General features: G+C 40.8%; 1 protein-coding gene across 3 annotated transcripts in view; it reads right to left on the minus strand.

Moving 5' to 3' along the window:
* The window catches only part of ASAH1 (N-acylsphingosine amidohydrolase 1), a 977824-nt gene that overhangs the window by 61428 nt on the left and 897896 nt on the right, over positions 1–18500 (minus strand). The window lies entirely within an intron of this gene.

Here is an 18500-nt window from a genome sequence, read left to right on the forward strand (position 1 = left end):
GAGGCACAGCTTGCTGGTTTCAAAGGGGGCAATGGTGAGTTTCTCCAGTACACAGTTCAAGTCCCAACGGGGGGGGGGGGGTAGGTTTTCTCGGTGGTCTGATGTGGATAACCCCCTTCAGGAAAAGTTTAACTTCCACTCTGGAAAGGAGGGGTGGTTCCATAGGTAAGCAGTCTGAAATGGCAGACGAGTGGACTTTCACTGAAGAGTATGAAAGTTCCTTTTTTTTTAGAACCTCACACACACAGGCTAGGACTAAGGGTACATCCACTTAGAAGGGGGTCTAGTTGCCTTTAGAGACACCAATTGGAGAACCTTTTCCATTTTGAAACATAGAATCTCCTGGTAGTGGGTTTCCTGCAGGATGTATAGGACGTCCTCTGAGAACAGGTGTCTGAAAGGGATCAGTAGTTTATCACCCACAGAGTTAGACTGAGTGTTTCCAGGTGTGGATGAATAAGAGATCCCTTCTGTTGTGTTAACAGGTTCACCTTGTGAAGCAACTTGTGGTGATTGCACTTGGCAAGAGATAAAAGAAGGGGGAGCCAATGCTGCCTTGGCCAATAGGGAGTCACCAGTAAGATTTTTGGCTTGTCCTTCTCGATTTTCAGTAGGACTTTCTGATTGAGTGGGAAGGGAGGGAAGGCATAAAGGAACAGTCCCTTCCAATAAACTGAAAAGGCATCCACTCTCCAAGTTAGTGGGGGAGGGGCTTTTGGAGCAGAATAGCTGCAGTTGTCTGTTAGGTGAGTCAGACAGGGAAGAAAGCAATGACGTTGCCTGGGAAACCAAGTCTAGGGCATATTTGACCATGTGGGTCTGATAACTGATTGCCCTGAAGGCTAGAGTGGAAGATGTGTAAATCTTTTTCCCCAGTCTGTCCATGACCTTACTGTCCTTGTCGGATGGCAAAAGGGAGAAAGAGGGGATCTGTCTGCATTTTATCTGGGGTCACTGCAATGACTGCAGGGTCTGCCATAGGTGGCTTAATGAGGTACTTGTGGTCATCAGGGACTTTGTGAAACCTGTCAGGTCTTTTGGGAGTTGGGGGGCTGTAATTCAGGGGTCTTGGAGGCTAAGGCAAATGCATCCAAGTAAGCTGGAATCACAGGGGGGATAAGTAAAAGGGGAGAGTGACTCCATCTGAAGCAGTTCAAAGTACCTCTTTTGTACCTCAGTTATCTGTGTGGCATCCAATTTGAAATACTCCCTCATTTTGGAAATAGTCTCCCAAAAGAAATATCTTCAGGTAGGGAGTCTCCTTCCAAGGAGTCCTCATCTGGGGAGTAGTAGTACAGGGGAGAAGCTAGCTGGGATGTACAAGTCAAGGATTTGTCTTAGGAAGAGGAATCTTCCTCCTGAGTTTGAGTTAGGGGAATGGAAGAAACTGAAGCTAGCCTGTGGCTGAGAGCAGGCCAGGTAGATGCAAGTGAAGCTGTGGGCCTAACAGCCATAAAGCCCTGCACCAAAGACTGGGAAAACTTCTGCCAGTCTGGTTGCTCTTCAGTTGAAGTAGTTATATATTTAGTTTTTTGTTTCTCCTTAAGAAGAGTAGTCTTAGTGGCTGTTTGAGAAGAAGCAGGCTTAGGTTCTGGTGTCTGGACTGTGGGAGAAGAGGCTTGTTCTGGCACCATGGGTGGCTTTCCGGTGAAGCCCGGTTCCACCTCGACATCAGCCGAAGCTAACTTTGGAGTAACCATCTTGGACGTGCTGACTGGAGATTCTAGAATGGCTTCCAAAAGGGTACCCGCCAAAGTTGCCAGTTCTTCTGGACGTCCCTCAGCCCCTAGACCAGTAGCTGGAGAAATGTCTGACATCGGAGGGGCAGAGACAGTAGGCCTTACAAGCCTGGCCTTCTTTTTAGGCGGCTCCACCTCGATGGCTGACTTGGGTTCCATACCTAGGGCTAATCGCTTAAGTCACTGGTTTGTCACAAAAAGTTTCAGGGCTGCCAGATGACTGTGAAGGTTTTAGGGATGAACGATTGGTAAATGCTACCGGTCGTACGGTCATGGGATTGGCCTAAGCAAAACAAACAAAGCTCATGGGAATCCTTGTGTTGAATCTGGTGGCTGCCACTCTCACATTTCCCCTTTCTATATGACATTGGCTATTTAAAAGGGCATAACAGCAACCTAAGCCTAAGGGAAAAAACGAAAACTTCCCCTACGGGATACTTATCTGAAGACAACTTCTAAAGCGTGGAGCGAAGGGGGCAATCTAACGTTCAACTGCGGCAGAGAAGTTCTGAGGTCTGTGCGTGCAGACGTGACATTTAAGGGCCATGGTTTATGGCCCTGCGTGTGACATCCCATGCATCTAACAGCAACCAGGCTTAAGTTTTTTCATAGGAGCCAGACGTTTGGGCTGCCTGAGACAGAGGATCCCACAGTGAGAATACTGCAACATGAGAATAGAAGGACATCACCTGTTACTTCTTAACCATATTTCTCATTATTTTATTTCCACCCTATTTTTAAACTCCAATTTAATTTTATCTCACTCCCTACCTATATTTTCATAAGAAAGTTCTATCTTCTCTAACAACTCTGGAATAATTTCCACTGTCCATTCCTTAAATTCCTCCCTTTACAACAAATTGGTGGGAATGTGACCGTTTCATTTTTATTTCATTATCTTACAGGAATGTGACTGTTTCATTTTTATTTCATTACCCGGCATTTTTATTTTAATTATTATTCGTATGTGATCTGAAATACTTACTGGATGTGTATCAAAACTTTCAATTAAATGCACGTGTTCCTATGAAATATATGTTCTGTCTAGTTTACACCAATTTTTGTATCTTTGGGAATACTATGTAAATTCACTCTAAACTCCTATTACTGAATGCACATCTTCCATGCCAAATATTTACATTTAAAGATAATACAGAAAGGGTCATTATGTTACAAAGTTATTTCCACCTTTTATGTGTTACAATGTCTAGCTCCAGCTTTTGTGCTGCAGTCAAACACTGACGTTTGGAAGGTTGATCTTTGACACAGTTGTTTGTTGTCATGAAGATGGTTGTGAGTTAATTTTTCTGCATGAGGTCGTAATGTGGATTCCAAGCTCTGAAATGTACCTGATTTTTGCTCAAAATTTTGCTCTGTTCCTCCAAAAACTGGTGTTTTTGGGAGAAACATTGATATATTTGGAATTACAGACTTTCTTTACTTAAGCAAATGCGTATTAATTCACATTCTTTTACTCTGTCAACTTCTCAAGTTATTAGTTTGAATATTTTTTAAAAAGTGCCCCTATTCTAGAGGTAAGAGTTTGAGAGGTACATGTGAATAAGAGCATATTTTCCTTAAAACATTGATGGAATCTGTAAGGAAGGCAACTAATGTACACTGTGCTCACTTGACTTTAATGACTGTGGGGCCACTTTTTCAAATTTTTTTCTCGAACATAACTGTACTCCAGAGCTAAATGTCTGGCCTGAGAAAGTTAGTAATTTTTTATTTGTTAACAGGCTAGGTCTACTGGGCGGGAGACTTAAACCTCGACACGGCTATTAATAGGACGTGCTGGAGGGATAGATTCATCACCCAAAGCCTCCCTATGCTGTGGAACAAAATCCCGGTATATGTGAGGCAGAGCACCTCGCTGGCCTTGTTCAAGAGAAATCTTGACCAATGGATGGGAGATCGCAGATATACCCCAGGGATTACCTCAGTGTCACTGCTCGACAGAGGCACAGCAAAATAATGGGTATAGTTCCCCATACTAAAGGGGTGGCGTAAGCCACAAAACTATGGGCTAGGCTTGTAAATGCCCTTGGGCAGATAGCCTAGTATGAACCTATGAACCTATTTTCACTTACTACCTGGAAGCACTATCTGGCTGCGTTGATCATATACACAGTGAACAGATGACAGCTGCTGGGGTTGGAGGGGTGGGGGTGGGGGGAGTCAAATCCTGAATTGCAGGAAGGGGGCTATTGGGAGCTCATAACTAGTATTAAGTGCCTGGCAGGTATTTGCTTTAATTTTAAGGAAGTGTTGCTTTCTTGAGCTCTTTAGATTGGTTTTGTAGTATTGACAGACAAAGGATGAAGTTGTCTGCAGTACTGTCATAATTTCAGATTGTATTAGTAAGTGAAGATTGATATTGTAAATCACTATAAGAGTTTAAACTGCATCTTTACTGCAGATTCTTGTTTTTCATAGTCACATTTTCCATGCTGGTCCACTGACCACCAAATAAGTCAAATATTCCTCTTTAAATGTAAACTTGAAACATTTCCATACATACCCCTATTTAATTAACTTTTTCATTGTTCCCTACTCTCTTTCCCCCAAACTGAAAAAGTATATCCCTCCTACTTTCACAAAATTTCTAACCCCTTATTAATGTCCTTGCTCAAAAACACCCCATTACTTTACATTTTGCAACCAAATCACTCATTACTATCCTTAACCATACCTTATTCTTCTCCAAAGATACAAGAATTTCTGTACAATTCAGCACTACAGGGAATAACACCTTACCATAAAAAGGAATCCCTGTCTCTCTCATAGTATGACAAATACTTCTTACAACTACATTCATTAACAAACCAAATGATATGCCACTCACAGGACAATCCTGTGAAACTCCTTTTCCCTTCCTAATCTTGCCTCGACCTACCCATTCATTAATATACTAACCCATATATTCTCATAAATCCTTTTATAAAGCTGAGCTACTTTTTTGGGACTGTCCTAAAATACTTCACAACTGATCCTAATTAACACTGGCATAAGCTTTCATAAAGTAATACAATTCCATTTTTATCTTTTTCCTGTGATAACTTTCTTAACCATTACTAGCATACTTCTCAAATTCCTTTCCTTAATTCATATATTTCGGATGGTGCAGTAGTGCAGCGGTTAACATTTTCACCTCACAGCAAGAGGTTCTCCAGTTCGATTCTCGGCTTTGTGTGCGGAGTCTGTATGTCCTCCCTGCATCTGTGTGGGTTTCCTCTGGGTGTTCTGGTTTCCTCCCACAAAGAAATGCATCTGAAGCGTTTCTCCCTGGGCCTCCACTGAAAATTGTCTCGTTCCAAGTGAGACTTTCCTGGTAAACAAACAATAGATAAATATATACCTTCTTGTGCAGTCTCATGCATAACTTTCTCAAAGCTCATTTGAAAAATAGCAATACAATAATCATTACATAGTGACACTGATTTTTTATGTATTTTTATCATACTTTTCCCATAAAAATGCAGTCAGCTCTGTACAAATGTCCTCCCCTTCCAATCCTCTCTTTACACACTCATTAGTAATTTGTAAAAAACAGTCTTTCTTCAGCACTCATTACTCATTTTTTTTAAACAGAGTAACCAATAACCCAAACAGCATTGCACTGATTACTCATTTTTTAAACAGAGTAACCAATAACCCAAACAGCATTTGAATTAAATTACATTCGCTTGATTTTTTTTTAATATTTGTAACAATATTTTAACATTTTGATGTTTACTAAATGTATTGATTAGGATTTTTAATGTTAGGGTTTTTATAGTGATGTTTTTCAAATGTATAATGCTTTTGCAAGTTTTTTTTTTTGAGTGGGTGTGTGCATGTGTACCTTTAAATGTTTAGAGTTTTGATACCTTTGAGGCTATTTAAACCTTGTAACAAAATGGCTGCCATGTTTCTGATGAAGTTTTGCTACTAGAAATTGCTCAAAATTGTGGAGTAAAGGTTAATTTAAACTTATGGTTCCGCATTTTTTATAAGAACTTATACTCTGTACCACCATAAATAGGAACAGTCCCCTCTCCTCCCTTCCATAACTATCCTTTCGAATTCCTGCAAAGTCATTTTATAATGCAGAATTTCCTTAACTTCCTCACTAATCTGTTTACTCACCCCATATCACCGTATTTTCCTTTCATTCACAAGTATGAACCCTTTATATAATTCATCAATACCCTCAATTATTTCTTTTTTCATTCTCAAATATTTCTTTGTCTCTGTCTTTCCCCATTCTTCCTCAGTTTGAAGCATCTTTCCCTCATTATACTTGAACTGCCTTCCCAATACAGGCAGCACCTCCTCTTTTTTTCACTTTGTTAATTTTTTGTCTTTTTAACAAATCCCCAATTTTTTTCCTTACTTTAATAATTTCATAAATAACCCTCTCTTTCTTAAGCACTTAAATGTTTCCATTTCCAGACCATGTTCATAAGGATGACATCTCATTAAACACATGTGTTTGCCAAATGGTGCCATTCTCATTCTTTTCCATGTATATCCTATGACTACATTTATATGAAAACTGAAATGTAGGTGTAAATCCAAAAACCACTGGGAAACAAGTGCTTTAGCGCTTTCACTCACTATTTATTTAAATAAATATACAAAAATGCCTGTATATTAATAATTTTGAACATATTTTGCTTGTTAAAAATTACTTGTTTTTTAAAAAGCATTTGAGATTAATAAACTCATTCAGTCCTGGTACATCGTCGGCTCCTAAAAACAACTGCCAATAAGCTTCCTTACATTCTAAAATATTGTTTAAATCACCTCCAAACAAAATCTTGTCTATCTTTTCTACAACAAAAAACTCAAACTTTTTGAAGTCTGTGCATATAGAAGCATGTCTTGCCAAAGAGTTTGAAAAATCCTTATTTTTTATAGCTAAATTGTGCTCATAAATCCTCCTCTTTAAGACTCTTATTGTTTTTCCTATATAGTAATGGTTACAGGAAACACATTTTGCAATACAGACTACAAACTCCGTATTGCAATTGTAATAATCCTTTGCCCACAAAGTGTAATTCAAATATCTGTATGTATAAATACATTTTTTAGTCCACGTCTTGATTTTACATGTAATTGTAAAATATTTTTGATTGATGAGGTCATTTCCTGTCTGACTTTATAAAAGGAAGTAGGGGTAAGACAGAAGTTTTTTCTGAAGAAGTTCACCAAATAAATAGTGAATGAAAGTGCTAAATCACTTGTTTCCCAGTGGTTTTTAGATTTACACCTACATTTCAGTTTTCTAGTTTCTGGTTTCTTGGATTACATTTATATGCTACACACCACACTGTCCAGCGGTCATGATATTGTCTTGTTCCTCTATAAATCAAAGGCCTAAATCACAAAAAATATGTAAATCATCTTGAAACCTTATCCACCTTCTTGGTAGCATGCAGGGTACTAAGAGCAGAACTTTGCCTCACATATACAGCTTCAACAGACCCTGTCCTTTCAGAGGTATTACACATTCACAAGTCTAGTGGTAGAATGAACATCCACTCAAGGGATCCTAATCTCTTTTGCAACAAACAGAAATTAAAGTTATGTACTCACCATAACTATGTACCTGTGTTGTCCATTTTCATTCTTCCTCAACTTATGGGTTACTTGACCTGACCTCGGATCCGATTCAGTCGTATATCACAAACTTACAGATTCAACTCTCGAGCTCCTCCCTTTACCCATAATGCCCCCAGCCATCCTACAATACCAGAGACGGAGTTTGCTACCATACAGATCCTAAGATAGAGAAGAGAAAGAAATAACAGTAAGCTAGGGCTCAAGCCTGGAACAAAAGATTCCAAAACATCCATAAGATCACCCACGAAGAAGACTGGAAGGTTGAAGGAGGGTGGGGAGGCGAGGAAGAATGAAAATGGACAACATGGATGCATAGTTATGATCAATACACAACTTTAATTACCTTGTGTCCTTTTTATTATTCCTCAACATATGGGACCCAGCAACATGAATCTTGGGTGGCCCTCATGGAAGGATATTCTGGAGAACTGCTGGACCAAAAGCAGCTCTGTTTCTACAAGTCAAACCTAGTTTATAATGAGTAATAAAGGTATGAGCACTGCAGCAGGTAGCTGCTGCACAAATGTCATCAATGAAGTACAAGAACATAATGCAAAAGTGGTCATGGATCTAGTTGAAGGTGCCTTAGAAGGCTTAGCTAGGGAAAGGCCCTGCTGAGTACGTACAAAAGAAATGCAATCAGTAATCCAATTGGCCAGGGTAACTTTAGGAACTGGTGAGCCCAGTATGTTCAATGAGAAAGAAACACACAACTGGTGTGCTTTCCTGAAATCTTTTGCCCTGTGTAGATAAAATGTCTATGCACATCTAAAAGATATAGCATGTACTCTCCCTTATTTGAAAAACTGGGGAAGAAAACAAGCAAATGAATTGTTTGACATTTGATTCAAAGGGTACTTTTGGTAAGAAGAAAGGGTTGGTTCGTAAGGCAACTCTGTCTTGTGAAAAACAATGTAAGGGGGATTCGGATGATAAAGCCTGGAGTTTTGAAATTCTCCTTGCAGATATAATTGCTACTAGAAATGCTGTTTTCCAAGAAAAAAAAATTAAATCCATTTTGACTGAAAGTTCTTTTAAAGGTTGTTGTGTCAACCTCTGAAGTACAACTGTCAAATCCCAAGGAGGAGATGGATCTTTCACTGGGGGGTCTGAATAAGAAGGTGTCCTTTGGAAAAGCCTTGCACAATTTAGAAGAAGCTGAAGAGGAAGCTTTTTCTCCTGAATGAAAATGTGATATGGCTGTTAACTAAACACCGAACGTGTGATGAGAGACTTAGGGACACAGGTGGACAGTGGTCTCACCTCTTTGATAACCACATCGCCACAACACTCAGGAAATCCTTCTATGTGGCACACCTCATTACTAAGGGCTGTTCATCGAGAAAAAAAGGAGGTCATTGTCCCACTCTACTCATCCTTCATTAGACCCATTATACAGTACAATGCTCTATTTGGTATGTACCTCACAAGACATCTGCAACAGCTGGAAAGGCCGCAGAAATAACTCACTAAAAGAATCCCAGGCCTAAACCAGATGCCCTATGCAGACCGTCTAAAAAAACTCCAGCTATACTCTGTGGCATATCGTCTACTCAGAGGTGATCTCTGCTTAACATACAAGGCCAAGTCAAACCCTGAGCTGCTGGACATGCTCCATTTAAAGAAATCTCACTCCCTCAGAGCCACATGCTCCAAGGATCTAAACCGTGTCGTCACAATGAACAAAACATGCTGAAGGGATAGGTTTCCTGACCCAGAGACTCCCCATACTCTGGAATAGATTGCCCAGACATGTCAAGCAGAGCACCTCCTTGGCCCTCTTCAAAAGGAACGTTGATGATTGGATGGGAGATAGGAAATTCGCCCCGGGGATCACGTCAGTTGCCCTGGTAGACAAGGGTCCAGGGAAGTAAATATTGTGGGAAGAAATATCCAGGGAATTGTTATGGCTAGGCTTGTATAGGCCCTTGGGCCGATGGGCTAGTACCAACCTATAAACCTTCTGGAAAAATAAAAGCTAGGAATTCTGGAACCAAGGAAATAGATGCAGTAAAAGTCACTTTTCTTCTCAAGAGCCCAGACTGAAAATCTTACTTTTGTAGATTATTCTAGTAGAAGCTTTCCTGGAAGATAAAAGTTATGTGTTGAACTGGGGAAAAAAGCCTGGGTTGTCTAGCTATTAAGGAATTGGAGACCACATGCGGTTAGTTTGAGACCAGATATATTGGGATGCGTCATCTCAAAGGATGAGAGAGGAGGTCTGGACTGGCATCCAGTATCCATGGAGGATAACGAAGGTGAGACTAAAGGAATTGGAACCACACCTGGCAAGGCCAGAAGGGGGCAATGAGGATTACTGAACTCTTCAAATGACTGTTTACTGTTTTTTTTTTTTTGTAAGAAGTTTGGGATCATAGGTAGAGGTGAGTAAGCATAAAGGAGACTGGAGGGCCAGATTTGGACTACATCTCTGTGCGACTCCCCCTGAGGGGGGATTAGAGCCAAATACCTGCTGCCCTTGTTACAGTGGGGAGATGCAAAAATATTGCAGCAAGGTTGGCCCCAGCGTCAGAAAATCTTCTCCTCCACTGAATAATTGAGAGACCGCTAGTACACTGAATTTCCCTGGAGTGTGCATTGCCATAAAAACTGTTTGGAGGAGATCACCCACTGCCACACTCTTGCTGCTTCTCGGCAAAGGGGGTTGGAATGGGTTTTCCCCTTGTTTGTTGATGTACCAGACCACAGACATGTTGTCGGTTTGTATTTCAATAGTTCCTAGAGGAAGACAATTTTGAAAGGCCTGCAATACTAATGTAACTGCTTTCATCTCTAGGATGTTGAGGTGCAAATTGGTATCATGGGGGGACCATGTGGACTGAACAGTCTGTCTCAAGAAATGCCCCCACCTCCACCCCAACTGGGAGGCATCTGTGGTCACCGTGGCCACTGGGAGAGGAAGAACAAATGAATGACCCATGTTAAATCGCATAACACTAAATACACCAACAAAGATGATTTTTGCATACTCTGGTCAGTTTGATTGGAAAGAATAGAGGATGTTGTTGAATGGACCACTGAACAGCTAGAGTCCATTAGAAAACAAGGATAAACTAACATTATGGCTGCTGCCATCAAACCCAGAGCCTGTAGAATTAGTTTGGCTGGAGTAGCAGGGTGATGAAGAAGCTGTAAAACCTGAAGCTTGACTGCATCCACACCATGTGTAGGCAGAGAGGCAATCTAACTTACTGTGTTCAGCTAAGCAGTGATGAACTCCAGGCTGTGAAATGGTTGCAATTTTGAAATGGAGAGAATGACAGAAATGCCTAGTCTGACAAAGTTGGAGCAAACAGTCCCTGGACTGTCCTAGGAAATGTCTGGTTGGGGCAGTGAGGAGTCAGTAGTCCAAGTATGGAAACACCCAGAATTCCCGCAGTCGCTGGTGAGCTGCCACCACTGCCATACACTTGGTGAACACCCTGGGACTGTAGCGAGACCAAAGGTCAGGGCTCTGAACGAATAGTGACTGGCCCCCACCTGGAAGTACAGGTAGCTTTGGTTGTGTCTTTTCATCTTGATGTGATAGTACATGTCCTGAAGATCGATTCAGCACATCCAATCACCCTTGTGCAGAAGTAGAAGGATGGACTAAACTGTAACCATTTGGAACTTTGACATCTTTACAAGTAAGTTCAGGTTGCTTTGATCCAAGATTGGTCTCGGGTCTCCTGTCTTCTCTGGCACTAAAAGAACCTTGAATAAGTTCTGAATCTTCTTTGGTCCGGTGGGACCTCCTGGATGACTCTCTTGTTTAGCAACTTTTGAATCTCTAGAGCTGCAGCTTCTCTCTGACTGGGTGGAATGTTGGGAACTTCTTTTGGTTGGTGCAATCTGGAAAAATGGTATGAAATAACCTCCAGATATTTTTAGCACCCAAGTGTTATAGAAGCCCAGGTAACTGGGTGCAAGGAGAAGGGCCCCCTGACTGCCTTCAGAGGTGAGTAGTCAGGCAAACCTTCAGGGTTACTGAAAGGGACTGTTCGGAAAGAAATCTCAGAATCACTGGTTTTGTGGTCCTCTTCTGCAGCAAGTACTGTGTCTTCCATTTGAACTCATCCCTCTGCCCTGGAGTTGCTGTCCTCATATGGATCCTGAAAACAACTCTGGGATTTGCAGAATCACATTTTCTTACCCCCCTCTTTGATTCCAGGAAAAGGATCGTTGAGGGTCAGAAAAGTGAATCCCTATGGCAGACAGGGTCTTTCCTTCCTGTTCACTGCGGGAAAGCATTTATTTAACAGAAGGACCAAACAAGGACATTCCATCAAAATGAGCATTGAATGAAAGAAGACTTGAAGGGCTTCGTAAAACTGCATGTCTCCGGACAGCAATGCCTGAACCGGCAGGCCATGAAGTACCCACTGCAGAATGCAAAATCAACCTCATGGACACATTGGAAATGAATAATACAGTGAACAGTTGTGAAGATGACCTCTTAGAGTCCTCCACAGACATGGGCTCAGAGAGGAATTTGGAGAGCTTCTTGGTCAAATCCCTTTGCAGTCTTGTAAAGTGCGCTACATAATTCATGGACCACAAGGCAAAGGTTGCTAAAGCAAAAATGCGCTTCCAAAATCTGTCCAATGCCCTCAACTCTCTGATAGGGGGATGAACAGAGGAACTCTGGTCAGCTAGCTCCTTTTTTGTGGCTGCTGCCATAATCATGACATCTACAGGGACTCCTTTGCTCCAATGGGGTCTGTCCTTCCGTGGTGCCAAAAGTTTATCTGGACAATGACGAACTGGTTCAACAGAATCTGGCTCCATCCATACCTGGCAAGAAACTAGGCCAAAAGGCTCATCAGCTGGGGGAATCACCCAAGGTGTATATGGTCCAGAACCAAAAGCTTCCAGAAAAACTGACTCCTCTGGGGAGGGAGTATCAGAAGACCATCCACCCTTTTGCTCAAGTATCACAAGGATGTCTCCAAAGGAGACGCCATCTGGTGGAGATCTGGTGTCCCTACCCCTTCCTGAAAATCAGTATGCTCTGTGAGAGATTTCATAGGGGAATCTATGTGCCTCCTTTTGCATGTTCTCTTACGGGGAACCTCCTCAGTGGGATGCTCTGGGGAGGTATCCAAACAGAGGAGAATTTCTTAAAAAGGAAGCTGCCTGAATGTGAGCTGGTACCAGCTGTCCCTGAGGAATAAGGGTAATGGGATGACGGTCCAGACCCACAGGAGGAATATGTACAGGATCCAAAGAGGAGAGAGAGAGAGATCAGCTCTCTTGGATGACAGAAGTCCCTCTCCACTACCTTGAATGCAGACATACTGGGAGAGGTCATAGCCAGCAGCACTGGTGCCCAAACCTCCAAAGAGGCGAAGGAGGAACCCTGCTCTCGTCTATGCATTGAGGAGGGATCCACACCTGAGCTGTCTAGTGCTGAGGCTCACAGGGTCAAAGACAGCTCTGGCAACATTGGAGTAGACTATGGTCCCCGGATCAGACACCTAAACTATGGCTCTGGGAATCATCCTGATCCAAAGAAACAGGAACAGAACAAGTCAGGGAACCTGTTGGCAAAGACCTGGCCATCTTTGGATCAGACAACAACGTTCTTGGGGCTCTCAGATCTGAGAGTTCCTAAAGTATAGGATGGATCGCAGAAGGAGATATGACTATATGGGAAGTGAAAGCAAGGCTAATGGATCTGATGGTAGATTGAGACAGAATAATCCCAATCTGGATCTGAGCTCTGAGGAACTTCCTCATCATCCTATCCATGTCAGCTTCAGAAAGACTTTTGGAGGAGCTTATGGAAGAGGTAGTGGACTGAGGCCTTGAGTCTCTCCTCGGCGTAGTTTGAAGAAAAGGAGAATGTAGCTGAGGGGATACCAGATCAACTACGAGCCCGGGAGAGGGGGGTTCATGGATACTTAAGATGCAGAAGTTGGATTTAAGGACTGAAGATCTGAAAATCACTTGGCAGACTTCACCACTATGTCTGAAAGATTCAGTGATTTAAGATTTCTTTTTAGGATCCAAAGAGGTCAGATCTGAAGTTCTTCAGATCTTCTTAAGGAGCTCTGAAGAAGCCGCAGAGGAAGAAGCACCTTTTGGAGATGGAGTAGAGGATCTCTTCCAAGGCTATGAAGAGGCCCTAAGGTGTTTACTGGGGGTGTTTGAACCCCTGATGCAGAAGAAAAAGATGGAGGCAACAATCTTTTCAAAACCAGTTTGTTTCTCCTATCAGCCACTGTCCTGGAATTAAACGCAGTACAAATAGAACAATTAGTGGAAAAAAGTGCAGCTCCTACACAAGAAACACACTCCTTGTGGCCATCAGAATTAGGAATTTTGCACTCACAGGAAGTGCATTTCTTAAAGCTGGTCAGTTTCTCAAGTTTCTCAGCCATAACTAATAAGAAAAAATAAAGATATAAAGATACCTGTAAAAGTTTTCTTTTTCTTTTTGCTACAAAACAGGGAAGAACAAAATATCAAGGAAAGACGGATACCAACAAAACTGACAATGGTATGCTCAAGTGGGAAAATCACCCAAAAACTAGAAAAAGGTAGGAGGATAGTAAAAAGGTAAAAATAAAGACAAAAAAAGTAGAACATTATTACTCAGTTTTCATAAAAAGGCTAAAACTAAACTCAGGGAGGATCCGTGTTTGTGGGAGATGGTAGCAAACAATATCTGAGGTATTGTAGGATGGCTGGGGCATTGTGGGTAGAGGGATGAGCTTGAGAGTTGGATCCATAAATCTTTTATATGCAGCCAAATCGGATCTGAGGTTGGATCTGTAACCAATAAGTTGAGGAAGAATGAAAAGGACAACACCAAATCATGTTTGATACACAGAAAATACCTCATTTATAAAACATTTTCACGCTGCATAAAGCAAAGCACTTCTCTTACTCTATTCAAACATAATTTGGACAAATGTATGGTGAACTGCAGATTCACACCCAGTTTAGCACCTATGACCCTCAAGGACAGAGCAACAAGTAAACATCCCGTGTTCTTGTTCTGTCCATCTCAAGGCTATTTGTACGCAAAATAAAAGGGATAAAAACTACCACTGTAACATAAGGCTAAACATCTTAAGATCTTCACAGATCCAAAGCCTAGTAAGTACATATCCACTTATGTACTCTAAGCAACTTCTGCCTTCTATCATCTAAAATCTTTAACCTTACACACATACTAGTTAATATCTTAACTGTTTACCCTTCTCTAATTATGTTTTCTGCTTCACTAAAAAACAAACTGTATGATAAAAAAAAAAAAAAAAAAACATTTTACTTATTCACTTCATTTAACAAATTAAAAATCTACTTCCGTTTATACAGTATTCACATTAGGAATACTGCCTAATTTTTACCAATTTCCTATAAAAAAAGTATTTGATACTCAATACCCATCTTTTCCTTGCTTGCCCCAACATAAATCACCCATTGATATAATACCCATATTCATCTGTATATATGTCATAACATCCTCAAACATTTGTGTCCTCTCCCTAATCCTAGCATACATATAAAAAACTATTATACTTATAACCCATCCTCTAACCACACAAACAATTAACAGCATTCCTGGTTCACCCACTAGTGCATCTAAAATGCTTATTTAAGAACTACTAATTAGAAATGATATCCCAGATAGCATATCCATATCTCTAACCCACATTTTCCTAAACTGTCTTTTTAAAAATCAGTCAAATATCTCAAATCGAAAAGATAAATTAAGATTAAAACAATATACATACCTACCATCACTGCATATCTTTTCTCTTCATTATTAATACTATTTACATAGAGTGACAATAAAGAAAAGTTACCCTTCATTATTCTGGCTTTGTGATATATGTGGAGCAACTTGAATACTTTAATGTATGGCAGCTGGTTTGTGTGGAACGAAGGTGAAAATAAATAACCTAGCTATCAGACAGCTGCATTGTACACAGATGTGGCTATAACTGCTGGCTGGATGAAAGTAACTGACACTGTTGTTTGCTCAGTTTAAACCGTTACTATCTGGCTTTGCAGGACTAGTGTGCATTTGTGAGAAATATTATGGACTACTTAACTGGATATCTGATAGGTACAGAGTAGGTATAAGTGTTGGGGTTGTCTGAGGAGGAGACTGACAGGCTGTCTGCTACTGTCGCTTATTATTGTTGCTTTGCAGGACTAATGTGATTTATGTGAAGCAACTAATAATACTTCAATGTGTGGCAACTGTTTACTTGGAACAAAGGTGAAATACATTACATGGCCATTCTCTGCTATCACAATCAAAAGTCTGAAATGTACTAAGGAGTGGCTATAACTGTTTATGGGGAGTTAAATGGATGAAAAGTAACTGGCATCTTGTCACTTGCTTAATTTAAACGGATTCACTTTATAATCTCAAAATACTGAAATATCGAATTTCAGTATCTCGAGACTATAAAGCCGAAAACTCACAAACCAGAAAATCAAAACCGTGAAATTCAAAACTGCGAATGTTAACAAAACACTACACCACACATACAAACACAAATACACCTACCTCCCGACACTACAGCAAAGCAACACACACGAACACAGCAAAACAATCAAACACACCCACACCCTCTGCTACTTATATATACTAACTCTGAGGTCGCACTAAACACCAAAAGACAGACAACCCACCATCACACATTCTACACCCCCATTTGCACAAACACACATCACATACCTACAAACACCACCACTCTCAACACTGACTTACACGCACTCTTGCCTACCTACCCTAAACCACACCTAAAACTCCCCAACACACAAACACTCCCCAAAACCCTTAAAAAACATAACACTTATCTAATGCGCCATCAGTACCGCGGGTTCGACATTTCCAGATTCAATATTCTGTTGTTTCGCGCAACTGTAGATTCGAAAATTTGGTCTCGAGATACTAAAATTCGACATTTCAGTATTTCGGGATTTCAAAGTGTTTCCATTTAAACACAGTCATCTCGAAAAAGTAAGAGGTAAAATGCATCACAGAATACCTAGACCTTCACAGCATCTGAGGGCCTGATACCTCACACACACTAAGGTTGTGGACGTGGATTCTGACAAGGAATTAACAGTTGCCTCTGTCCTGAATCCCAAACAGTTTAACATCAACCCTGCTCAGAGGTGTACACAGAAGGTTGCTGTAGCTTGTCAGTATGTGTGTGGGTGTGTATGTGAGGGGGGTGAGAAGGCATGCTGTATAGACGTAGAATGATCTGTGGCCATTTGTGCCTTAATTTTCATCCCAATGTAACAGAGGGGATACACAGAAAGTGACTACCTTTTTTTTTTTGAGATGTGGTAGGGAAGTAGGTTCAGCTCTGAGCTTTAAACCTTGGATACAGCTTAATCCTTCCTTGAAATAAAAAGTAAGATTGAATTTCTTTCCTTACATATGATTTTTGTTCTGGGCATCCTTGGATCAAAAGGTTGGAAAAAGCTCTAAAACGCACTTCAGAGGATCTGCAACTTCAAGGTTTTTGGGGACCAAATAGCCCCCACATCCCTAGTTAAATTTAGTTATTACGCTACAATGTTGGTCAGTTAGGGTGTGTTGAAAGGATGCAGAATAAAGCAAAGTTGAAGAGTAAGACTGGATTTCTTTCCTTACTCATGATTAGTTTATGCCATCACTAGATGAAAACTGTGTTTAAAAAACTGTAATATGGACTTCAGGGTATCTAAAACTCCCAAGATGTCTGCAGGCCTAGCAGTCCTCAGACCCCCAGCTTAATTCGGGTATTTCTGTCAGGTATTATAGCTTAGTCTCGATCAGTTAAGGTATGCATAAAGGATGCTGGAGAAAAAACAAAGTTGAAGAATATGACTAGATTTCTTTCTTCAAGCATGATTTTTGTTCAGGCCATCACTGGATGACAGGTTGCTTAAAAAAACTGTAAACTGCACTTCTGAGCATTAGAACTCCCATGGCTTCTGGGGGCCTTTTGGATCTTCCAGACCCTTAGCTTGATGCAACTGTTTCCACCATAGTTACCATAGCACACTTTTGCCATGGTTACTGCAAGATGAATGAAGGAATGAATGAATGAAAAAAATGCAGAGAAAAAATGAAGAGTAAGATAAACGCAGAGAAAACAAAGAAAAATGTAATATGGATGGTGCAGGAAACCTAGGATTGGGAGGACTGGGAAGTACCTGGTTATGAGTGTGGAGGTGCTGTGAAGACATTAGCCAAGGATACCAGTTCAGCTAAGGCCAGCCTTAAATAAACGTATTCATTCCATTTAAAAAAAAAAAAATTCTTTTGTATGCATTTAGGCAAACTTCTTCAGCTTTGAAGACAATGGCACCAGTACTTTATCCCACACATCATACTTATTAATACCAGTGTCTTTTTATCCTAATTCATAAAGCTGGTCTTTTCTCAACTTGGTTTCTATCTGGCCAGATCCCCTGCAGCTGAAAAGACTGAAAGTCAAAATATCAAAAACTCAAATTATTGAAAAAGTAGTTTGCCCTTTCTCTTGTGATCTGCAATCTTGAGTTGGTATATATAATTAGTAGGGGTGTGTGGGGGCACAGCCCCCACATGAGGGGTACAGGGGGCCTTGCCTCTGCATTAAAAATATTTTCAATATTTTGATTTTCAGTCTTTTGAACTTTCAATCTTCTGATATAGACCCATCTGGCCATATTTCCCTCTCAGTCAATATTGCCAAATAACTCCTCTATTCCTGGATATAGTCTTGTGTGTCTGCTACCTCAGCACGCTTCCTGCCTTCACTCACAGGCTAATCAAATGAATACACCTTCTCCTGGAACTGCAGTGAAACATCAGCTTCCTCAGTCTCCTGGAAACACTCAACCACCTTTATGGACTGGTATTACGTAGGACTTTTTTCTACAGATCTGGGATATATTGTTCAGTAATAGGAATGTTACTGGGTAGGCTATGGCATCTGAGGGAATTCTGAGGTATTAAGGGAGGAGATGATCAGGAGCCAGGGAGGTTGGTTTTAGATTCTGCAACATTCTCATTATAGTAGCTGTGTTAGTGGGTAGTAGGTTGAATAAGGCTGAAGGAGGTAAATTGGAGGAAATGAGGGAAGGAGTAATACTTGAGTTCATAAAATGCGAGTTAATGTTGGATGCAATATTCGGAAGAGG

Source organism: Protopterus annectens, chromosome 2.part1 (assembly GCF_019279795.1).
Source record: "Protopterus annectens isolate FY-2018-M chromosome 2.part1, PAN1.0, whole genome shotgun sequence".
Lineage (NCBI taxonomy): Eukaryota > Metazoa > Chordata > Ceratodontiformes > Protopteridae > Protopterus > Protopterus annectens.